We start from the raw sequence: 25,858 nt of genomic DNA, 5'->3' as shown, positions 1-25,858 counted from the left end.
CAAGCCGGTAACCCCTTATTTGACAATTTAAAAATCAGTGCATTGTATTTCCTGCCTTAGGTACTAAAGATATCTAACAACCATACTTCTTACAAACATAAAAATGCACCCCTAGTGAACCCTAAGATCTACGCTCGGTCGATAATAATCTTGAAATAAGATAATATTCCGCAAAACCTAGGCTATGAAAGCCTCCGAGGAATATAATTCCCTGCAAAAGACGCCATTATTTAAAGTATCGCTCGGCTCCATACCACCTAATGAGAAAGAATAGCGTTCGTGGTACGTATTCCCTTCGCCTACAGACCTGTACGTCTACCATCAGTTTTGACATTGATATATACGCTCACGTCTACGTAACTTACTTTCTATGCATCTCGCTCGTACTATCATATTAGTGCAAGCGAGATGTACAGAAAGTAAATTACGTAGACGTGAGCGTTATGTCAATGTAAAAACTGGTGGTAGACGTACTGTACCCGTACCATGAATCACTTACAGTGTCAAATCTGACAGATACGCTAACGTCTACGTAATTTACCTTCTATACATATCGCTCGCACTAATATGCGAGTACGAGAGAGATGCATAGAAAGTAAGTTACATTCTCGATAGCGTTTATGCGGAGCGAAGAGAACCAATGCTATTTGTTAAATTCCGCACGTCTTATAATACATCTCCGCTCATATTTTCCTCAGTAAAAAGGCAGCCTAATAATAGGAATATAATTCCCTGTAAAACACGTCATTATTTAACCCTCTCGCTGTCATTATTTAACCGAACCAATATTTGTTTCGCCTGAGCCCTCGCCTTGCTCATTTTCTATAAGCAATTGGAAGACCACTTCCAACTCTTATATAAATTGCGGTTAGGCTAACCAGAAGTAGTGGGGGATTAGTGGTTAAATTAGGTTTAATACCAATTAGGGTTTATACTGCCTTTAGCAGGTTGATATTTATGTTTAGAGTTTAAAGAAGAAGTGGGAAGTGAGTTATAATGTTGATTTAAACCAGTGACACTCACAAGGAAAATAAAATAAAATGGAACTAGAAATGAACCATATAGTGTAACTTATTATTTTGTATTCCTTAAATTAAAATAATCAGGAAGCTCGGAAAAGAATATACCGGGTGTGGCCTGTAACACGAGCAAATAATTAAAATATAGATTGTACTCCTCAAACGGTGACACTTTTGTTCAACAACTTTTAAAAATTATGAAGTATTTAGACTCCCTATTTTTCATACAAAATAAATATTATCTTCAATGGACGCCATCGCCACGCCATATCATGATTGACGTTGCTTGTCACGCCTTAAACATAACAAAATTCGCATTACATTGCGTTTTAGAATAAACTTTAAAGTGTATCAAAAATTTAACCACAAGTTATTCCTAAATAAAAGTCGCTGAACAAATGTTGGTCAGTATGAGGAGTACAGCCTACAGTTTAATTTTTTGCTCATATTACAGGCCACACCCGGTATGTACTTAATTAAAAAAGACTATCACGCATCAAAAGTGTATCAATAATATCCAAACTCTTTACTTATTTAATTGACATATTATATTATAATGTCTGAATTTTATACTTATTTAATATTAAGATTAAAACACTCTTAAACGCGAACTTAAGAGTAATATTTCTATTTGTTAAAACTATTAGAAGCAGGCACTTTTCTATCCGTACTATTTATGCTGACACACTAAACTTGCAAGTCAAATAAAAGCTGGTAAAAGAAAGCCAGAATATTCCCCCGTCTCAAGGGGGCTATCCTAACCGCCAAGTTTCAATAGTGACTCAATAAAACTTGCAGACTCTTATAACTTACTCTTTATAAGATTTGGCCAACTCTGGTCGCTGGGGGTTTTCAAGTGTGTTCATAGTCACGCACGGAAACGAAGTGTTATAACTTATAAGTCGTGTCTGTCTGTGGCATTGCCTGAGTTAAGTGTAATCATATTTGATTGAATGTATTGTTCGTCGAAATTATCTATAGTGGCGCTGTTTTAATTTTGTTTGTCAAACTAAGGCAAAACCAGGAAAACCCGGACCGATAGCCTTTAACGGAATACAGGGCCAATGTAGGTAGTAACATTATCTAACGCTGCGGGCGTAAGATACGCCCGGATTACAACGACGCGATAGACGCGTAATGGACGCTATAATAGGCGTAATGGGACTTTAGTAAAACTATTCGATAAACGATGTGCTGACACGAAGCGACGTTTAGACTACCACCCGCAGATGGAGCGTTATATCTACATGACACTATATACGATCACGTTTACGATTTCTCGTATAAAACAGCACTTTAGGGCATCCGCTAGCAGCGGTTGAGCGGGTTTACGAAAAGTAGGCTAATTCGTGCGTTGGATTTTACCTACAAATGGCACCCGCGTGCGTGTGCCCGCTCCGTGCAACCCGCGCCATCTAGCGGACGCCCTTACACTAACGTCACTAACAACTTGTTTTCATCCATTTTTTCCCAGTTTACTGGCTTTGATGTGGTCCTTTCAGAATCTAACTCCGTACCAGATGTCATCTAAATCAGTTTAGTGATATTAGCGTGATAAATAATAGTCAGACAGCCAGATACTCTTACATTAGGTATTTAGAATTAGAAGGTGTAATTTTACATCACGACGGTGGAAAACAAGCTTGCGGCCCGTCTGATATTAAGCAGCCACCGCAGTCTAATGAGCGTTTGCAACTATCATATCGACCTCAAAGGCTGCCTTACACTCGTTCAATTTAAAAACTATTGAATACACGTCAGCAAACGTCATAAATAATTCTGTACACCATTGTAAGAAAAGCGGCGTCAAATTGTAAACATTTTCAACACTGTAAAAACCCAACCTCACCAAAAGTAATTAAACAAAAGTAATAACCACGTAATCCCAACAAAGGCATTATTAATACATCATTCGCCACAAAAACGAGTCTTTAAACAACATAAAAACATATCGTGCGAATTTCACGCGGGATAACGCGGAATTACGGTACACGAATTCTGGTAATAAAATTTTGTGAGCGTGGAGGGGGTATTCCATGTTGGTTAGTCGAATGTTCGACTAGAATCTGAACGTGCATAGTGGGTCAATGGTGAAATACTAAATACTTTTGTGGCTTAAATTACTGTGTACGCAGCGGGGGTATTCTATGTTCGTCGAAGTCGATTCGACTTCGCTACCTACAGTGGAAGTGGGTCAAAGGTACTAGGAAATATAATTATACTAGGTCCCGTTATTTTATAGGTTTAATTTTGTATGGAATGTGTTCAGAACGCATCTTATGTGACGTCATGGACGGCCGATTGCGTCCGAAAATCGAAGATCGGCAACGATCGGATGCGTATATAACGTCCGCCGACAGCAGCCAACGGCAATCTTCCAAAATACGTTGAACGACAAACTCTTACTTGAATTAATTTAATTTAATTTTACAAATATATCTTGTACACAAGTTAAAATAATAAGTCTTCATTGAAGATCCACTTAGGTATCCCTGTACCACTAGAAAGGAGCCTAGGCCTCAACAGAATGTTCGACATAAAAGTAGAGTTCGAATAGTGTAAAAGATATTCGATACCTGTGGTATTTTTGACATGAAATGACATTTATTGATTACTTATTACGAATTCCATCACTTAAAATGTGCGTAACAAAGTGGAATTTTGAAAGAATGGGCATTTAGACAGGATGGTGGCTGGACGCCTTGACTGTCCAATGTTAAATATTAGCAAATTATTAGGTATAAGTCAGTATTGTGACGCGAAATGCAAATTAGCGATTCCTTTTTAATTTTTGATTTTGAGTATGTATTAACTTAATATAAGTATGTACTAACATCGAGTTACTTAAATTTCGATAGAACAAAGTGTATACCATGGATTTTAAAAATCTGATATTAACAATTTATATTATATTACACTTAATAATACTACTTGACGAAGTCGCGGCAAAAACTAGTGACTCCATAAATAAGTAATTAACAGAACTTTACTGTAACCTCGGTTCCATTAAAATGACAGAAACTTCTGTTTCTCTTCACCTGAATTAATTCAACTTTGTCAAAGTTCAAAACTAGTTAAAGTTGCTGCACTTAGATGAGTCCATTTGCCGGCCGAGCCGGGCGAGGTGTTTCGTTTTTTCGAACTGAAGTATTAAGTGGGAATCTCAAGTTTTTCCAGTGCTGAGTGTTTTCATTGGAAAAGTAGAAATACAAGGAAAATACTAGTTTCTCGGTTTTACAAAGTGATATCGGAGTTGGAAGTGCGCGGTTGAACTGTAAAAGGTATTTCTGTTTTCGCTATAGAGCCGTTTTAGCATTGTTGTCGTTTTTTTTATAAAATTTGGTGAATAGATAGAGTTCCCAGTACGGTTACCATTAGTTTCTCACTGACATAAACGCCGTCGAGAACGTAATTTACTTTCTATACATCCCGTTTGCACTAATATGCGAGTGCGAGCGAGATGTATAGAAAGTAAATTACGTTCCCGACGGCGTTTACGTCAGTGACAAACTGATGGTAACCGTACTGTTCTGTACAATATAAGCCAAATTGTAACGTATAAACATATATAACAGAACTTACTCTGAGTAACGAAAACGTAAGGTAAACCTGAACGGAAAATTACATACATATATTATTCTTGTCCCTAATTGGGATTTCGTGTTTATTCCGCCCAAAATGAAGAGCTCTTCAAACCAAACAAAATTTATCAAAATCTCCAACGTTAAAATTGGCCCAAAAAACAGTGCAAGCGACATTTATTTAAATGTCCTTATTATTTATTTATTTATTTTATTTATATATTTATGGACTGCGACCGAGTTCACGCAGTCGCTAGCGTAAACGTCAAGTGTCAACTCATGGTAGCCGTACAGGTAGATAATGTAACTTACCTCCAGATTCCTTAAAGATTACTTATAGATGGCAGGTTGTTTAAACGGGCTCTAGGTACAAGGCCCACAACGTACCTGTAACAAAATAAAGTTCATTAATAATGTGTTTATTAAATTTAAAAAAAAAGTAAATATTATGGATAATCTTATACAAATCGACCTAGTCCCACACTCAGCTCAATAACGCTCGTTGTGTGGGTACTAGACGACGATAAACAATACATTGATTTATAGAAATACTTAAAACTAGACGAGGCCATGGCTGCGCCTCCATTACAAACGTAGTCCCCATTTTCCTCTCTGGATAGCTCACTCCTCCTCTCTTAAATAGGTACGTAGAAAACATCCATAACTCAGGAACAAATTATCTGTACACACAAATAAATGCCCTTAACAGGATTCGAACCTGCTCCTGCTTCGTAGGCAAGGTCACTACCGTACCGACTAGGCTATAGGAGGAAATAAAAATGCCATGCGTCATGAAAAGTTTGAAAATACATTTAGTGTATTTATTTTCTCCGAAAACAGCCACCTTACACATTTCATTTAACTGTTGACTGTTGTACAAACGTTTTGAAAATAAATGAATCTTATCTTATTTTACTAATCTATCTATCTAATTAACGGAGATGGCGGGATGACCTGGCCGCGTAGCCAAGATGCCAATCGCTTACGCGATCGAAACGCAACTGTCACAGTCACACTAATATGGAAGGGTGATAGAGAGACACAATGATTTTCGTTGTCGAAGCGATAGCGATTGTAACCTTGGCTAGGCCGTCTGGACAGCTTCCTGAACAACTAGCCGGAGTAAACACCAAATCGGGTGTCGTGGAAATTAAGGGCCTTTGCCCAGCACTGCAGTGGGACACTCAAATAGGCAAGGAAAAAAAAATTCTTCAGCCAAAACATTGTGACGTTTTGACGTCAGCACAACATTATTCCGTCCGCCACTCGCGTTGATTGCGTTAGTGTGGGGGTACACTATTCGTTAGCTGTTAATGGATTTATTATGCCGGGCCTGCTGACTTCACGGAAACGGTTGGACGCCTGATGTATCTTGTGGGTCCGTTCACTGCTTGTGGGTTGTTACCTACTTATGTTTGATTGCTTTTGTTCAGAATTTAGTTTAGAGTTTAACTAGTGGCTCTGTGAGATGTAGACCTCGCGAAATCCCATGGCTCCGCCATTTAGAAAAAAATCCAAAAACTAAATCGAAAATCAGTCCAACCTACTCACCAAATTTCACGAGAATCGGTTGAAAAATGCGACCTGTAGACAATAAACACCTGGACCAACGAAAAAAAATTACCAAATTAAAAATGAGACTTCCGCTTTCGCTCGGTCAATGACATCGATAAATTGTTATTCCATAAATTTAATGTTTCAGTTTTACACCTTATAAGTAAGTCCCCCACCACGTCTGTCTGTGTGTATGTATGTTCGCGATAAACCCAAAAACTACTAAACGGATTTTCATGCAATTTTCACCTATGAACAGAGTGATTCTTGAGGAAGGTTTAAGTTTGTTTGTTTAGGTTTTGTGCAACCCGTGCAAAGCCGGGGCGGGTCGCTAGTTGAAATGGGGTTTTACTTAAAAATATTAAATGCAAAAGCTTTTGATTAAAACAAGAAGGTAGTAGTAATAATGGGGGGGGGGGGGGGGCGGCGGTTAATGATCGTTCATTCTTTCTAGACCACGTTTTATGTGGGGTCGTAAACAGAGCATTTTCCACCCACTTACGAGATGAGACTATTTTAACGTTCACTAGAGATGAAGTTTTTTAGTCGATTTTTTATTATGTGTACAAAAATGTGTATAATTTTTTTTTAATAATCGAGAGTCTAGTGCTGTGTGTATGTCAATGTAAGGTATTTTTTGTGGTTTCACTTTACCAAATTTCGCATTGTGAGAGAAAACGTTCAGGATACTATTAAAGTACACAAATCACAAAAAGTCTGCTAACAGTCGTTTAAGAGTCACACGAACAAGGCGCCACCATACAATCGAAGTTATTCTCTTGTATCTGATTTTAAACCGACATTCTGAAATAACATAAAATTTGATATGAAGATTCAAGTAACATATATCATAATATCATGTACTTGTTTTCGTTGCTAAAAATTGCAACACAAAGATATTAGACACAAATTTTAGATAGGTATAGGTACCTACAGAATTTCTAACCTAACCTTACTTAATCTAACCCAATCATAAAAAGAACAAACCTCAAATACAGCACGTTTATTAACATACAATATGTAATGTTCAACCTTCATTGTCGGTAACATTAGGTAAAATATGCCCCGTCCCTTTTTGTCCCAGTACAGGTCATAAAAATTAATGCGTCACCCAAATCGTCCGGTTAGTCCGCCTATTAGCCCCGCTGGGTTAACGCACACCATGTTTTACACCTCATTTAACTATCCCCGTAACGCCCAATGTGCATTACAATGTACACACTGTTTCAATCTAATTTGAACCTTTCAAAAACGAAATAAAGTAGCATTTCTTTTGCTTCATTGTTTTCTAAAACAAACGAAAGTCACCCTAATGTATTATACAACAAGGTACAAATTAAAAATAGGATAACTTTCTATGGTGGGCCTAACGAGGCTATACTATTACCAAAAAGAATAGATAGTATAGAGGGGTCCTGTCATTGTAAATTATGTAGTCACTGTAAATTTACTGCCATCTATCGACACACGACTAAAACTCAAAATGAAAACGTATAAAGTTATCAAAAAATGTATATATATGGATAAATGATTTTATTATTTTTATATCATTTTGATCCATGTTCATTCACTGATATCTATGTGTTAAAATTGTTAAATATGAAACGGTGTCGTCACGCCATCTAGCCGAGGATAGGCTAAAGGTGTGTGCGGCATCTATTCGAGAATGACTTTTACTTGAATTCCGAGGCACGTTTTTTCCTTAGACTTTATTCGTCTTATACGAAGTTACATATATCTTTGCTATTACTATTCAAATCTCAAACTGTAACTGTAGTCCATATTGTAATATGTATTTTTTTTTTGTAATTGATATATTTTGAGAAAATTTACACCAAGGGCCACTTGCACTATCCCACTAACCCGGGGTTAAGCGGTTAAACCGTTAACTCTGTGTCATATGTACTGGTATCCATGGCAACCCCAGGTTTAAGCGGTTAGTCCCGGGTTAGTGGAATGGTGCAAGTGGCGCTAAGAGTTTTACAATAAAGATTTGCCTACTTTTTATGTTTGATGGCAAGATGCGCTATTATTTAAACAATTATAAAAATAGTCTTATTAACCTAACTTATCCTATTTAACTACTGACATCTTACTTATGCCTCCTAAGGTACTCCTCGACCTTTGTTATTGGTATGCCATTGTAAGTATTACTACAAAAATTCCAAGATAAATACAAATAAACAAGAATATTACCAAAAATAATAGACAGAATAAAATCATAGATAGAATACATAATACATAGTTGCCAAGCTATCCGTCCCATGAGCCGTGGCAAAGGCCGGGATAACGCGAGGTAGAAGAGAGAGAGATAGAGAGAGTAATATAACAAAAAATCTAAATTGGCCTTTATTAAAAAAGTTGTTCCTGTGTGACATCTATTAGATTCTGTCCTCTATTACCGATATTATGTTTAAATAGACCCATGGAATAAGTAATATCTTTACAACAAAAATACGTCTACGAGTATAAGTGGCTACAAGGCCGTGATTTTTCCATTTCGTTAGAGTTGAATGATAGGGGCTCCGAGCGTCGCCCGAGAAGGTCGCTTTTCGGCAAATCATTGACCGTTCCGTACCGAAGCATAACATTGTAGGTCCCTTTTAATTTAATAAAATTTAATTATGAATACCTACCTACTTACTTTTGAATACACTCATGGTTCCGCCATTTTGTAAAATCCAAAGACTGAACTACCCTACGATTTTCATCTCGGATAAGAAAACATCGAGTTCAGAAATTGACCTCAAAGAGATTTGCTAATAGATAAAAGAATTAACATAGTTACTTAATTAATAAATTATTGTTTAATTCAAGTTAAATTTGTTAATATGATAATATTTCATTAGTCACATTGGTATTTTTTGTATATGTTTTTGCGCCCGAAAAACCGGGCTACGTACATAAAAAAATATTTAGTATAGATAAGGACGAAAAATTCTCATAAACAGAATAGGTTAACCTAATTTTAATTGCATATCGTTAAATGACCCAAGCAAAATTAAATCTGCTTCAACACAGGCACTAAACACACACATATTTAGGTAACTGCGACCCCTCATACAAAAGGCATTCATTTTTAATATCTCCTATACTCAGACCGACCATTTCAGTGATCTCTCACACTAGATGAAGCATTATAAGCATACATCGTTATCGCGGGAGCAAATATAAATTTATTAAAGAAGTGGTAAAACAGACTGCCCGTTTAATAAAAACAGACCTTTCTGCCTACACATTATAAGCCTCCAAGAAGTTCATCATACATAGCACGAAGTTTTTGTTGCATAATGTTCATAAATCTTGCTTTACACTCTGTTAGTAAATAATGACCCGGAATCGACATATCAAATAAATATTCATGATTTATTTTGTACAACATTATTTAATTTTTGTTGATCTTAAGTGATTTTCGTAATATACGACATAAATTTTCTCTATGTTTTCTACTCTTAATCTGCGGCGTCGTGCAGTAAATATCCATTTTAATTGGCTAAATGATCTTTCGACTGCTACTGTTGTAATGGGTGCGTTTTTAAAACGACGGAAGTAATCAAATGTAGAACGATATATCGTTGAATCTAGTACTATCTCCTTCTCCGATATCAGTTCACACATTTTTTTCATAACTTCATATCCGGCATTTTTCTGCAAAACCATTTGAACTTTTTTAAAATCTGTTTTCCATCTTTATTCAAAATTAATTTGGATATATGTTTGTATGTATTTTGTACTATGGTCAAACTTTCACTAAGAGATAGATTTTGGCACTGCAGTTTATTTATAGCATCTGGTATTACTTGCAGATACTTTGCTATGAAATTTACATCTTTTCGAACTTTTGCACTGAGTAAAGATTTTTTTGCTTTGACGATGCACTGTGCGTCTGAATTACGAAATGTGTCTATAACGCTTTTTATTTCATCAAAATACTTGTTGTAGTAAGTGGTAGCCTCGATCCATGTTCCCCAGCGAATAATTGTTGGGTTTGGAGGCAAAGGAATTCCATTAAACATTTCTCTTAATGCTTTTACTCTTTTCGGAGATTTGCGAAATACTTTCTTTACATTTGAAATTAATAGGTTAACTTCTGGAAAAAGAACACGAACTTGATCGGCAACTCTGTTAAGAGCATGGGCTAAACATGTAACATGGACAATGTTCGGAAAAAGTGTTTTCAAATTTCTGCCAGCTTTCAACATATACCCCACACCATCAGTCAATAACAACAACACCTTGTCATGCTTATTGTGACCAGAGCCCCACAAATCATCCAGGGCATTTTTTACAGTATTAGTTATACTGATATTGTTCGTTTCATTTAAACATTTGCTTGACAGCACGTGTGGAGTTCCAACATCATCTTCAAGCATAGCACCTACTATAACGTTAGCGATTTGACGACCTATAGCATCTGTGGTTTCATCAACACTTACATATATATACGCGTCTTTTAATTCGTCTCTAATTATATCCATCTCTTTGTCGTATAATTCATTCACGCAAGTCTGCCTCAGCAAACATTCTGAAGGGACCTGAACAGTTTTTTCAAATTTTCCAGATACACAATCTTCAATGAAATTTTTAAATACAGGGTTCTCTATTTGAGACCACGGTATGTTACAGCTTACTAGAAATTTTGTCAGTTCCAACCTAAAATCTTTTTTGAGAGAAGTGTGTCTTTCAGAGTTAAAATGACGTTTCACGGAAGATTTAGTTTTACAAAAACTAATATTGCACTTCGAGCAAAATAGATTTGTATCGCGAGCCTCTAGCTCAGGATAATCCTGTATAAACAACCCCACAAATTCATCACATGTTATTTTCCTTCGAGGCATTTTAAAGGCAACTTCTATTTGATTATGTTGTTACAAATAAAGATCAGTCAAGATTGACAAATGTCTAAATTGACTGATAAGGTTGCGTACCTAATAGGTAATCTTTTTAAGTACCAATCAAGTCAAGTATGGAGGTAAGATAGCATTGATATTCAATAAAATAATTATACATTTTAAGGTCGTAGGTATAAACGTTTCTCTATACGAATGTCATTTCTGTTTTTGACTGTTTTTTATAATCTTTCAGTATTGTCAAATCGTATTTGCTCCCGCGATAACGATGTATGATTATAAGACAGCTTGCGTTGGCTGGACATGGGCACACTGTAAGTTTAAAAATAAAGTGCAGTTGCTCAATACTATTAATATAATCTACAAAAGAAGGTTTGGGTAAAAAAAAAAGAAATATGTCTGATTAAGAGACTCAAGGAGCCCGAAAGAGATTTAACAATCGTTAAACCTCCCAACTATACTGCAACGTCGTCCAGTATTGCAACGTCTGCAACTATGGTCCACAAATTCTTAGTATTGACGAATGTTCTTTTTGGTTATGTATGAGTGTTTATTTCCATTTGTAAAACTATTTTGCCATACAATTTAAAAAATCAAATAAAAGTCACACCTAGACGAAGATATTTGAGTTAAAATTGGACCATAGTTGGGAGCATTCGGACTATAGTTGGAAGGTTTTACGGAACTTGTTTTAAACTCTTCCCGCTGGCGCGCATCTCACGTACAACTTTTATTTCATTTCGCATACAACAATCAGCGTGTGCATTATTCAACGCCGTACCAAAATAAAATCAAAACTGTAACAATTTGTTAATTTATAACCGGTTTCAAGGTCTAGTTCTTGGAAAGTAAAATTATTGGTAAAAAAAAAGAAACTATAGTCCTCGTCCTGAGTAGAAATAACCCAAAATCTGTTAAATTACTGAATAAAGGTAATGGTCGGCCCAGCTTAACTCTGTATGGCATTTTGCAATGACAAAGTGTAACAAAGTCATCATTTATCTCAAAATTATATGAAAATATGACCTAACTTGTAATGATAATCTTCGTTCTATTCAAGTCATAAAAATTAGTTTGGTCGGACACTACCGAATATTTTTTTCTGAAAATGCTAAATCTATAAAAGGTAATCCTTGGCGGCTGAATAAAGATGAGGCCGGCATTAATCCTTTCCTGAACGTTAATGCTCTATTTGAGCGGTCTAAACGGATTTGGGGTTTGTTATTCCAGGTCCCTTATACCTACAGCGATGGGTGTATAGGGTAATGATGAGGTTTTAAGACCGATTAACCATTTAGTTCATATTGTTTTTGAGGGTTCTCTACATCGTTGCCGAAAATTATTTCGCAACCAATTGTTCGCATAATTTCATTTTAACCCTTTAATTAATGAACTACAAATCACACTAATTTATACAAACTACCATCGCCTAATTTCCGCGACAAAAAGTATCCTTTGCCACTTTTTAAGTATAATACACCTGTAAGTAGTATAATTATGCAAAATTTTATACAAACTGGTGTCGTTGATGGTTATGAGTCAAAGAGGAACAAAGAACTGGTCGCCGATTCTGATTTAACAATATGTTATGGTTTCGACATGACCTTGATGATCGTCTTGCTGATTGGTGCACATCAGATCTCACATACTTCTTCACTGCATTTTACATGCACCAATCAGCGTGAAGACTTTAAGATTGTATCAAAACAAGATCAAAACTGTAACAAATTGTTAAATTAGCATCAGGTTCCCAGTGATATAATATTGCGCTCGCGCCTCATTTGCTACTCTAGCTTTTAATACATAACATAATTAAATGACTCGATTCTGCAGATCAAAGCTTTGGAAGCTGACACTCTGAGTTAATGCTGAATCTATGTAATGAGGTGACAGACATTTGAAGATGGGATTTACATTAAATTGTCCTTAGTCTTCCACTTCTACTTACCTAGCCTATATTGGATTAATTTCTTACTTTATAAATTTAGGCTTTCTATATTCACACAAAAAGTCTTAATGATAGTTCCTTTAAAATTATCAACTTTTCTTGCCTATCTAATTATATTTGTTCGAGTCGAACTTATAAATGTAGGTTATGGAACTACGAGTATGTAAGTATACATGCACAAAAATCTACAAAAAAAAGTTGCTTTAAAATGAATGAATGAATGACCTACCAACCTAATTATTTTGGATTTGCTTTTAAATATTCAAATTTAGAATGAATTATAAACATAACTTTAGAAATCTGCTTAGAAGTTGTTATAAAATCATCAAAGGCCTTTGATTTGGTTATATTATACGTTGTATACAAAGATGCTTGGAGTGAGCAGACACAACAACGTCCAGTGACACGAGAATACCAGCGCTGGTATGCGAATTATTTTGCGGCGAGTGCCCGAGCGAGCAACGACTGGAATCTGGGCATCGAGTGCCTCAAAGCTCAGGAGTGCCACAGGGTTCAATGCTTGGGCATAACTTTTATCTTTTACGCTATTGCCTTTTGTGGGTTGTAAGTTAATTCAACTCATTCGTGTGCCATTTGTTTAAGTATGACATTTAATAAAAAATAATTTAAAGCTAAACTTATATATTTGAGAAGAAAATCTAAAAACAGATTGAATAAATATAGAAAGGCTTATCAAAGTCACCCGATACTGGAATTGTCCCTTTAATGCTGACGTCATTGCGTCTTTGTAAATATAACAAAAAAGTAAAAAATCAGTCAAGTTGCATATTGAAAAATCCTTTGATCCTATGTCATGATTCGATAGTTGCATTATTGATATATGTACAATAAAGGCTCAAACTTAGAGGATATTGAATAAGTCTTTCATTTTGTGTGCATATGTTTGATATTGTGAATGTTCCTTATATCATACTTTATTTGTTAAAGAACTCATAAGTTTTCGCAACTTATTAATATCTTTAGGTACATTAGGTACATATATGCAAAATACCTCTATTTATTTTATTCATATTTATAGCGCAATTGAATGTTTTGGTTAAATAAAGAAGCTCAAGTTGTTCAGTGAAACGTTATTGGGAGTATTGGGACCAAAAAATAGATTCAGAGATTTTAATTGTTAATTCTTGTTAAGAATTCGATTACGACTTACACATTTATTATGGTTCATAGTCCAAAATACCTTGTTCACTTTATAAATAGATAATAAACCCATTCATAAAAGTTTTATTACTAGCTAAGTTAATACTCATTACTTATGCGTCTATGTTTGTGCTTATCATTGTATGCACAAATGCCAGGTGTTATATTTTGAAGTCAACCAAAGCGTTACATTATGCTAAAGCAACACGTGCAACATATGTTATGACATTTCAATTTAACTTTGCTCTTGTTTCAATATTACATGAAAATTCACATTCATAAACTCCATTAAAATATTATGATAAGTACAAGATTCCGTACAACTCCGCCTGGTTACTTAAAGTTAGTAATTAATTTAAAGGTTTCATTAGCATCGTAGAGAAAAAAGCAAAAATATAGGTCGGAGCACTCGCAGCAAAAATGTAGTTTGCACCTCGCTTCGTAAGTAAAATGTACCGTACACTATGCACTGGCGGACAAGTTAAAATGAAAATAGTGTAATAATAATAATATATGTAGAACGTTATTTAATTTTACATTTTGTTTTATTTATGACTTTAAATAACTTTTATGGTATGTTTAAATTTTATTCTGTACTAGCGACCTTCCTTAAGAATCACTCTATTGATAGGTGAAAACCGCATGAAAATCCGTTCAGTAGTTTTTGAGTTTATCGCGAACAAACAGACAGACTTTGTTTGATAAGGTGTAGTGATTAAACAAAAACGTCTGCAAACGATTCCACAAATACCACAATGCTTAAAAATATAAAATAAAATAAAGGCGCCTCCCTAAGGCGCATATGAGGGATTTTTGCCTATGTAGTGTGTCCCAGTGCTGGGCAAAGGCCTCCCCTCTCCCTTTCCAATCCACCCTGTGCTGAGCAAGATCCCGCCGAATATGAGGGATATGGTGGAATATACGCTGTCCTCCGGTAAATCTCGGTAGCACAATTGACATAGCAACAGAAAATGTTAAATGACGTGTAACGCTTGTTATCAATAAACGATTGATTGATTGATAATGGGCTAGTGGTCTGGTTGCTATGAGATTTACTCATTGTCTCGACCCTGGGGTCGCGAGTTCGAGTCTTGCCCTAGACAATGAGTTTTTCCATTTTTCCTTTATTTCTAAGCATTATTAATATAAACTTGCCACGACTCTAATTTCTAGCAAATATTATCATTTTCTTTCTTTTACGATCGTATTGCTTTTAAAACTTAATAGTAGGTAGGTACCTTTGGCATTTTTTTGCACTACTAGATACGCATTATCATGTATGTTACAGATTTTGAAATAGTGATTCCTCGCGTTATTTCCCGTTCTTCTCGAGATAGCGGATTTTCTTTACGACTCAATAGTAGCCGAAATTGAAATGAATGAAATTCAGCCAAACATAAAATGCTCTTATTGCTTTTGTTATATATTATCATAAAAAAGGTGAATGGGTCGATTATTATTTTGCTGTACTTAGGTAATTTTTTGTTTTCAGATTTTGATAAAATTAGGTGAGTATGAAGAGCTCCTAAGCAAATGTGACCCTATATGTTTTGGCATATGTTTTACAAAGGTATTCTATTTGTATTTATGAGTTCAATAAAAGCACTTAAAAAAATCTATCTCCCAAATAAATCTGGTACTTCTTACTATCAAATATTTCCCCAGTGAATCATATAGGTACATTAACATCTTGTATATTGACGACAGGCAGGTGTAAAACAATTAAGGGTAGTAGGGGCCTGTCAATGATGTTTTATGAGGGTCCGCCTCAACCTCCAATTAGTGGTCTGAGAGATCCTTGCTCATTGAAAACTTGTACTGTCGCCATCAGATATATCGGAGCGGCCGAGGTGCTCAAAATATCTGAACACGCACTCTAGCGTGAGAATAGAGACGTGTTCAGATATTTGTGAGCGCCTTGGCCGCCTCGATATATCTGATGGCGACTAAACTTTAACATGTTATTATGGTTTTGAACTGGTTTTGACACGACCTACGCTAAGGCCGGCAACGCGCTTGCAACCCTTCTGGTGTTGCGGGTGTCCATGGGCGGCGGTAATCGCTTACCATCAGGTGGTCCGTCTGCTCGTTTGCCTCCTATATCATAAAAAATGGACCTTGACCATCGTCTTAGTGATTGGCGCGCATCTCACGCCAGAGGACCTACCGCGAAACACGTTCGACGTGTTGTCTCACTGTCACACTTACGTACGCATTCACAAGTGCGACAGAGAGGCAACATGTCGAACGTGGTTCTCGGTAGACTCTCTGGTTTTCACTTCATTTCGCATGCACAAATCTGCGAGCGAGTGCTTCAAGGTCGTATAACATAAAAACCGTAACAAGTTGTTAAATCTGAAGGGCTCTAGGGCTAACAATTAAATATTGATACGGATGAAAAGTCAAAAATAGCTAAATACTATTTTACATTTAAGAGCTTAGGTCACATTTTTGTGTCCAGCAGTGTACGTTCATTTTGTATCAGCGCGTATGAATATCGTAGTAGGGCCGTAGCACAGCACGAAACAGCTAAACTACTTTGGAAAATATTGAGGAAAAGAGGTTTTACAGGATTTAGTTATGATAACTCTTGTAAGCATCATTTCCGTTTCATACATTTCTGCGAGATTTATTATCTAATCATACATTATTATCTAATAATTCTAATCAAACATATCCGAACATACAATAATTGACATATCGGCACAATGTTGAAAAAAATCTCGTATCTCACAGTGCTTCTCAAAGTTGAAAGGCAGTAACTCTGTATGCATCACATACCATATGTGATGTTTCTTTTAGATTGACAGAACAAGATACGAGTTTTTTTTTCTTCAAAGTTGGGCCGATATGTCCTCCTAATCTAGTCGGTAGTGTAACCTACAAAACTGGAGGTCCAAGCTTCAAATCTTGGTAAGGTTTATTTGTGTGTTCATATTCGTTATTTTGTGTGTTCATATTATTGGTTATCGATCGTAGGTCGATCCGTGTGTGTAACATTTGTCCCCAAAAAAATTATGTATGTCCATGCAAAGGTAGAAGAAGTGGACTATATAATTTAAAGGTGTTCAATGTAAGAGAAAATGGTAAATTTGTGCACAAGTAAACCCGCATATCTAGTCATTTATAGTCAACGAAAAAGTGATGTATCTGTCCATGCTATCTGTGTTACCACACACCGGTCCATGCGAACAGGTACTTAAATAATTTTCGCGCGAATTCTGACGAGAATTTTCGAGCGAGTTCACATAGTTAGGCTTTGAGTGAGGTTGGCTTTTCATGTACATGCGCCATCAGATACATCAAAGCGGCCGAGGTACTAAAAAATATGTAAACACGCACGAAACGACTTGACTATAGAGGCGTGATCAGATATTTGTGAGCACCTTGACCGCTCCGCTGTATCTGATAGCGACTGTACCAACAGAGGGCCAGGGGTGGATGTTATGTAATTTATTATAAGATTTATGAATTGCTAGTTAACAGGGGGCGGAATTGAAGAAATTAGAAGGGAACATAAGATATCGCGCGCCTCGCGGTCTTGCAACTGAAGATATGGCTGTCGCGCGGGTTTTAACGTTTTATCTCAATTACTTTGAAAATATGAATATTTGTTTAAAATTTTGCTCGTCAGCAATTATATGATCAAACAAACTTCGTAATTTATTATTAGTAGAATTTCTATGACTACTGCATGCGTAATGTAGTGAGAGTCGTGCGTGAGCCGCACGCCAATCACCGACACGGTCGTCAAGGACGTGTCAAAACCAGTTCCAACAGTAACCATTTTTTAAATCTAAATTGGGCGTTAGGTGTAAGATTTTTGCGAATTTCCTATCGGAAATCACTTGCGTGCTCGAAAGCTATCTTTGCCGAGCCGATACGTGATGCACATACATATTTATAAGGTTTTACACCGGTAAAACCGTACCGACGAGCAAAGCAGCGGTGTCGAATTTTTAGAATTATTTTCGCGTCAACATAAAATATCGTAAGTTTTAATAACATTGGGTCTGTACCTACTTAAACAAACTTGGAGCGGTCCGAGATGACAGAGTGGTGGAGAAAATATTGACATAATTATTATTTATGATTCGCAAAAATTTATGAGACAGTAGATTTTTTTTGGCGGGGTTGGCTCCATAGTAAAAGTTATTCAGTATGCCTTCATATTCACCTTTCAGAATATGGTCAGACATAACAAAATCACCCTGTATTCTCGCCCTATTACAAAGCAGTAAGGTGCAAAATTGTTGACATATTTTTGTACACGAACTCACCTGTATTAATTTAAATTACTTCGCAGATGGTAAAAAGCTACGTCACGGGATTGACGCTCTCCAGGGGGAGGAAGGGGGTGGGGGGTTGATTAATTCGTTTAATTAAAAGGGAGAGCAAAGTGTGTTCGCATGTTTAGATATGTTTTGTAGCACAGGTTCTCTTATGAATCTTATAGTGTCTAGAAGAATCTTTTAAATACACTGTCTAAACTTTAACAATACTTTGTTCTCTCCTCTTAACCCAGTTTAATATTTGTAATACCTTTCAACCTTTATCAATATTTAACAAATCAAACGGCACAACATTGCGGTCTCTATAAAAACATTTATTTTTAGCCATTTCTGTGTTAAAATGCTCTAAAAATACCAAAACCGTATCAAAGATCAACATGAAGTTGGAAGGAAAATAAAACACGGTTCGTTGACGGAGAGCCAGTCCCGAATATATGTACCTATATACTCTCCCGGCCGGTTTCGACCACGGCGACTACTTCAAGTTTGCTGCTGAAGACGTTCATGTGGCCGCGTGTGGCTTGCGGCCGATCGTATTAACAAAGGCCCGTGCACACAACGGGCAGGTAAGACCCGAAAATTGGTATATGACAATGAGAGCATTGAAATTAGACAGTTTGCTATACGAACTGGCTGCTGTTCATCAGCGGAGGTCAGAGAGATAGGCCCTCAAAACTTTAAGAAATGAAATGCTAAAGTATGTGAATAGTGAAGAATTGCTATTTATCATGTAACATGTAAGCATGTAACTCTAAACGCACGAGTATCGAAAACATTGGATACGGATAGTATAGCAAACTAAGTACCATAATTCCGTTGCTCTCATTTTCATATAGGTCCACGATAGCTGGCGTGCATTTTCTATGAATATTTGGACTTTCTTTATAAATCCCGCTCCGGCTCGGATAGCATGGACGCATTGTTATCGCCTGTTGTGTCTGCGTCACTTTCGCACTTACATACTTGTAAGAAAGTGACAGGCGTTAAAGAGGCGACCAAGCTCCAGACCAATTTCAATTTACCCACACCATTTTCCGGGGCCAGCTCTTAGTCTATTAGGTTTACGGCCCGCTTTGCCGCTTGTAAAAATATTTATACAACATGAATTGTTTATTATGCTCCTAAAATATGTTTTTATATATTTAGGGCCTCAATTAGGCGAGTAAATAAGGTAAACTGTACATAGTTATATTTTATAAATTATTCTGTACCCCTAGTGTATATTTCATTCGATAGCGTGACGTGACGTACGCGATTGCGTTAAGTGTCATTTTGTATGGGATTTTGAGTTTCCAAAACGTCCCGCTTGGAGCGCTGTTCAAAATTCCATACAAAACTAGACAACGCAAACGCGAACGCTCGTCACGCTATCAAATGAAATTATTCTGTTATCACAAGTATAAGGAAGTAATAATTATTATGTTATAAGATCAATGTGGCTAATTCCGTCATAGGGGCTATTCCGTCCACTTGCGTTTTTCTCGAACGATGAACAAAATTGATAATTTCATCGACAAAGCAGCGATTGCTTTTAGTTTCAGCAATCAAAAGCAAATGGTTTTTTTTTCCTTCTTCTTCCTCGCGTTATGTGGGCATTTTGCCACGACTCATGGGAGCCTGGGGTCCGCTTGACAACTAATCCCGAGAATTGACGTAGGCACTAGTTTTTACGAAAGTGACTGCCATCTAACCTTCTAACCCAGAGGGGAAACTAAAGCCTAGTTTCCCCTCTGGGTTGGGTTATTGGGATTAGTCCGGTTTCCTCACAATGTTTTCCTTCACCGGAAAGCGACTGGTAAAATATCAGATGATATTTCGTACATGAAGTCCCGAGCGGTCCGAAATCCATTGGTACGAGCCGGGGTTTGAACCCGCGATCTCCGGATTGGAAGTCGCACGCTCTTACCGCTAGGCCACCAGCGGCAGCGCTCTACTCTACCGGTTTCCTTCTTCTCTACTGCATTGTTGTAGGAATAACGTAAGGTAATTTTAGTCAGTAATGCAGTCGACAGCAATGCTGCACAGCGACACTGCAGCCGTATCGCTGGTGCAGTCACAATCCGAACGTCAACTTACGTTACGTCACTTTTCTCATTAAACAACGACAACTCATTTAAAACAAAAGTCATATTTGTACTTAATTTAAAACAGAAGATTGATTACAAAAGTTATGACGAGATCTCGACAGTTCTCAGACAATCTTCGAGTCAAAATTATAAAGTTACGAGTTTAATTTTAGAACATTTTGTAATGTCACAGCCCTATTCTGTGATGCATAACAACTGTGACAATTCAAAACTCATTCAACAAATTTCAAGAACCTCTATCTGGGGGCGTGCATGAACTATAGGGGGCAGCATAGGACCCGTCAGATTTAAATGTGACGTTTATGCTTCCGATGTAGCCCACAAGATGGCAGAACCTACTATGCACAAGGAAACGAACCTACGAGACCGGTAGATGGTAGCACTTGTTTTGGCAATGTACCTATACATGTGCACATATGTTTCCGATACAGGTAACAAGATGGCAGACCCTCCAACGCGCACGGTCCCTATAGTGTAAATTTAATTCGATAGCGTGACGCGTAGCGTTCGTAGCGCGATTGCGTTATGTCTATTTTTGTGTGGGATTTTGAACAGCACGCCAAGCGGGACGTTTTGGAAACTCAAAATCCCAAACAATATGACACTTAATTCAAACGCGTAGGTACGTCACGTCACGCTATCGAATGAAATTGGCAGGGGACTAGGGGAACAGTTCAACCATATTTCTGCCTACGAAGCAGGAGGTCCCAGGTTCGAATCCTGGTAAGGGCATTTATTTGTGTGTTCATCACAAATATTTGTTCCTGAGTTATGCATGTTTTCTATGTATATAAGTATTTATATATACGTGTATATTATATATATCGTCGTCTAGTACCCACAACACAAGCCTTATCGAGCTTGCTGTGGGACTAGGTCGATCTGTGTAAAATTGTCCTATAATATTTATTTATATTTCCCAATCTCACTTATTATTTAGCTTATTGTTTGGTAAAACTCATATTTTACCAAGCGTATTTAATGTATCTTATACAAATGGCTTTTGTGCAAATAAATGGGCAACATCAAGCGACGCTCTATTCCCGTGGGTCGTTAGAGGCCGCAAGTCATTGTCTCAGAACAACAAAATGGCGGCCATCACGTATATCGCACGCCGGTACGGTGTGCGAGCGGTACGACGCTATACAGGGGTTTTGGTCCCATAAGTAGTAAAATTGGCTTAGAGTCGGACCAAGCTAAGGGCCAGACTGCAATCCGACTACAAGTTGCAGTCGGGTTGCACTCCGTCTGTACCGGCCCGGCCTTAACTCTACATGACATTAGCAATGAGAAAGTGTCGCAATGTCATCATTAATGCGAAATTTCTAATGACTCTCTTTTCCCTTCAAATTGGTGCACAGTTAGCTTAGACAGACTAGCTCTATCTCGCTCACACGCCGGAGCGGATCCGCAGTGTGATAACCTAAGGCGAGACCCCTAGAGGCCTAGGCCGGTAATCAGAGCGTTGCCTGATGGAAAACATGGAAAGGCTGTTGGGGCTCTCAGTGGTGGGGCCACGAAACCAGCGGGAATTTCACTTGTAACTTTTGACATGTCTTAAAGGTAACTAAAACTAAAGAAAAAGTGGAAAAAAATCACAACAGACTCGAACTCGTGATACAATGGATCTCCTCAATTTCAGCTTTTTAATCACAATCTTATAACTCCCGCGGGAACAATACCTATAGGTATACCTTCAGTACACCTGCATGACATACCATCTCTTTCGAGCGTGTGATGAAAACACAAAGACGAAACAGGAGCTGAGTTTTAAATATTTTAGGTAAATATACCCGTCTCGCTAACGGAAGCGGCACCTAAAAGTAGTGCGATAAGGACAAGGCGAAAAATGCTGCGTAAAAATCTCAAAAATCGAGGTTTCGTACTCCTCTGTTTCCTCCTCCAAAACTTAACCAATAGTAACCAAATTTGGAAATCTAAATGATTATGAAATTATCTGTGTCGGACCGTTTTGATTTTTCGGCTAATTGATATCAGTTTTGAATGCCACGCCTCTCATTGCGGCATAGTCAATTAGGCCATTTTGGCCATTTTTGAAGGGCTCTAGCGCCTTAAAAAACAAAAATATCAAAAAAAGCAAAACGGTCCGACTCAGATATTGACAATATTAATCTGTGTTGAAAAAATCATTTCTCTAGCTTTAAAAACCACGGAGGAAAACGAGGAGTACGTTTGTATGGAGAAATGACCACTCCCGTTGGCTCTTAATACGCTTGCTGAAATAGATTTTGGCGTCCTCGCATTTAATGGCCCGCCATCTATCGAGCCGTTTAACCTGTAAGGAGTATTGGAGAAACTTCCAATCCACCCGAAAACGGATAAAACCAAACTCTTGAATAACGTCGACCTTGATTTAAGTACAATACAAGGGAACTGAATCGCGACCGGGGATAGGGGAACACCGCATCGCGACCATACAATACATACGAACAGACCGACGCGGCGGGGGACTTTGTTTTATAAGGTGTAGGTAGTGAAAACTTAAAAAAAATCATGGTTGTCCACAAAAAGTGCAAGATTACGAAGAAATGAAGGTAAATTGGTACCTATTGAACTCCACTTAAGTGACTGATTATACCTAGCAATGATGACGACATATTAGGTACTGACGGACACTAGGTTAGCTGTTTTCTTTTCCAAAACGCGTCGTCTGTTTTCAGTCTATTATTATCCTTTGATCGGAACGTACGCAGGTCTTATAGTGTACAGAATACGCGACTTGGTTTCGTGGACGCTTGAAATTTTCGCGCTGAACAAGGTTGGTCGTCTGATTTTTTATACCAGTGCAGTCGCCATCAGATATATCTGAGCGGCCAAGGTGCTCACAAATATCTGATCACGCCTCTAATGTCTAGGCGTTGAGGGCGTGTTCAGATATTTTTGATCACCTCAGCCGCTTTTGCCGTAAATTGATTTCAAAACTGTTACCAGATGTTGCCTTGTGAGAAGAAAATACTTCATACATTAACCCTCTACTGCCACCTGGAACCTCACGGCATCAATTTAACCCTAAAACTTTATTTATTTTTTCTCTCCAAAAGTATGAAACGGACAAATATCAAATTATGTGTAAATATAAATATATAGGAAGTTTAAAAAAAAATACCAACTCTGTATTATAATTTCAAAATCAGTAAATTTTAAACTTTTTTTGCGTTCCTCAAAATTTTTTAATATGTGCAGGTACCTACACTATGTACGATAAGAGCGTGACCGGTAAAACTTGTACTTATTGCGATATTTTAAACCATTTTCATTCAAACGCCTTCTGATTGTATCTAGAGATATCTTCAAACCTTTTTTCTTTAGTTTTACTTGCCCAGAAGGCCCAGAACGCAATGATAGAAGTGGATTTTTGAAAACATCTGTAAGACCCGTTTTAAATCCTATGTGGAGGAGGTCTTTTTTATATTTTCCCGCGTTCTGGTAAGTCGTAAACATTTTTATACTCCATATAATGCTTCACCCACTTAATTACAAACGCCTTCGATTTATTGATATGCAATCAGCTTGGTTTCGTGACATTTTGGGCCCTTTCGGTAACGTACAGAAGGACACTGCCTCCATAACGTGAATCGTAAGCGACATTCTTTTTTTTATTGAATTTTAGGTGGGAAACTATCAAAAGATTTTTTTTTACGAAGCATTGTAAGCAAAAGAACATTCTATTCAGCCAGTACTTTTTTTTTCTGTGGCCCATCCTTAAAATATACATGTACACTTGTCACGCTCTTGTCAAACACACAGATAAAAAAAAACATTTAAACTCGTAATTAGTTTTAATCGATCTCTACGATTTAAGTGCACCTAGTAAATATTATTCCATACTATGAAGTATTTGAACAAATTAAATTATTTTTCAGAAAATATTTTAATTTGTTTTTATCAAGTAGAAACACTACTATATAAATTATAAACTGAAATAAATGTCATATACTAAGAAAAAGTGACCAAGGCCTCCAGTGCCCCAGGCTGGAATCGAACCAGCGTCCTCTGCTATCGCGGCAGGTGCCTGAACCACTCGGCCACCGGGCCACAGCGACATTAGTCAAATTTTCCAAGTATATGCACTTCCTTCTTTTCTTAGTATATGACATTTATTTCAGTTTATAATATTATTCCAGTTTTCATTTATTTCTACTTGTACCTAATGTTTTAAAAAACCGATGTTTCGCTACACTAATGCTCACGAGGTCACACTCAAAGTCACACCAGTTCCCGTTCAAAATGTTTTTCATGAATTATTTACAATTGCGGTACTTACCTAACTGACGAAAATTTGGAAACATGCAATAAAAACAATTCCTTGTGTTACAAAATAAATTTTAGGATATTAGGTAAAATTTATTTCTTTATTACTTAAGTTCAGTTTTTAGGGTTCCGTACCCAAAGGGTAAAAACGGGACACTATTACTAAGACTCGTCCGTCCGTCCGTCTGTCACCAGGCTGTATCTCATGAACCGTGATAGCTAGGCAGTTGACATTTTCACAGATGATGTATTTCTGTTGCCGCTATAACAACAAATACTAAAAAGTACGGAACCCTCTGTGGGCGAGTCCGACTCGCACTTGTCCGGTTTTTTGTTTAATTATGAACTCAATAAGTTCGACAAGAGAACCCTCTTGCTAGCGTTTTTGAGCGTCGGCGTCTAGTCAGCGCTATTCAAAATGCATTGTCGCTGCGCAGTTGCGCCAACGTTGCGTATTCTCTAATTCTTTTTTTTAGGGGTCATTCATATTCAGGGGTCTCTCCAATTTTTTTTCAGTGTAGTTTAGTTTAGGTTTGAAAGTTTAAATTCGTCACAGATCGTTAAAAATGCCGAGCGTAATAAACGGCCATACTGACATGGAGATCGTCCTGACGGGGTTGTCGGGCCGCCTGCCCGAGTCGGAAAACATCGACGAGTTCGCGCGGAACTTGTTCGAGGGAGTAGACATGGTTACTGATGACGACCGACGATGGACACCGGGTGAGTCTCTTCGTTAATTGGGTCAAAGGACATCAACGAGCCTTTTGTCCAATAGGCCTGTAGGTACTTCGTTATGACCGAGCTCTTGGGCAGCAATCCGAAACAGGAATTATCAACGAATCCGCGCGGAACTTGGTTACTAATGACGACCGCCGATGGACACCGGGTGAATCTCTTCTAAAGTGAAAGAAACTCGAGTCTTTTGAGTATAAGTTTGAAGAACTTGACTCATTTTTACACTCAGCGCTTACTTCCGAGTCTTAATTCCCGAGTCGAGTCTTTTATTGAGTAAGTGCAACTCAAACTTTTTTCCTTTAATATAAAAAAAAATTGTAGTATCGTTTGCAGACATAATAGCTGTAAGATAAAAATTT

At 37.3% G+C, this 25,858-nt stretch overlaps 1 protein-coding gene across 1 annotated transcript in view; it reads right to left on the bottom strand.

Moving 5' to 3' along the window:
* The window catches only part of LOC134806393 (protein O-mannosyl-transferase TMTC1-like), a 268,478-nt gene that overhangs the window by 196,798 nt on the left and 45,822 nt on the right, over positions 1 to 25,858 (bottom strand). The gene's annotated exons all lie outside the window — the stretch shown is intronic.

This window comes from Cydia splendana, chromosome 3 (genome assembly GCF_910591565.1).
Source record: "Cydia splendana chromosome 3, ilCydSple1.2, whole genome shotgun sequence".
In the NCBI taxonomy this organism is placed as follows: Eukaryota; Metazoa; Arthropoda; class Insecta; order Lepidoptera; family Tortricidae; genus Cydia; species Cydia splendana.
The sequence above is the reverse complement of the archived record's forward strand: the minus strand, read 5'-3'. Positions and strand labels throughout refer to the sequence as shown.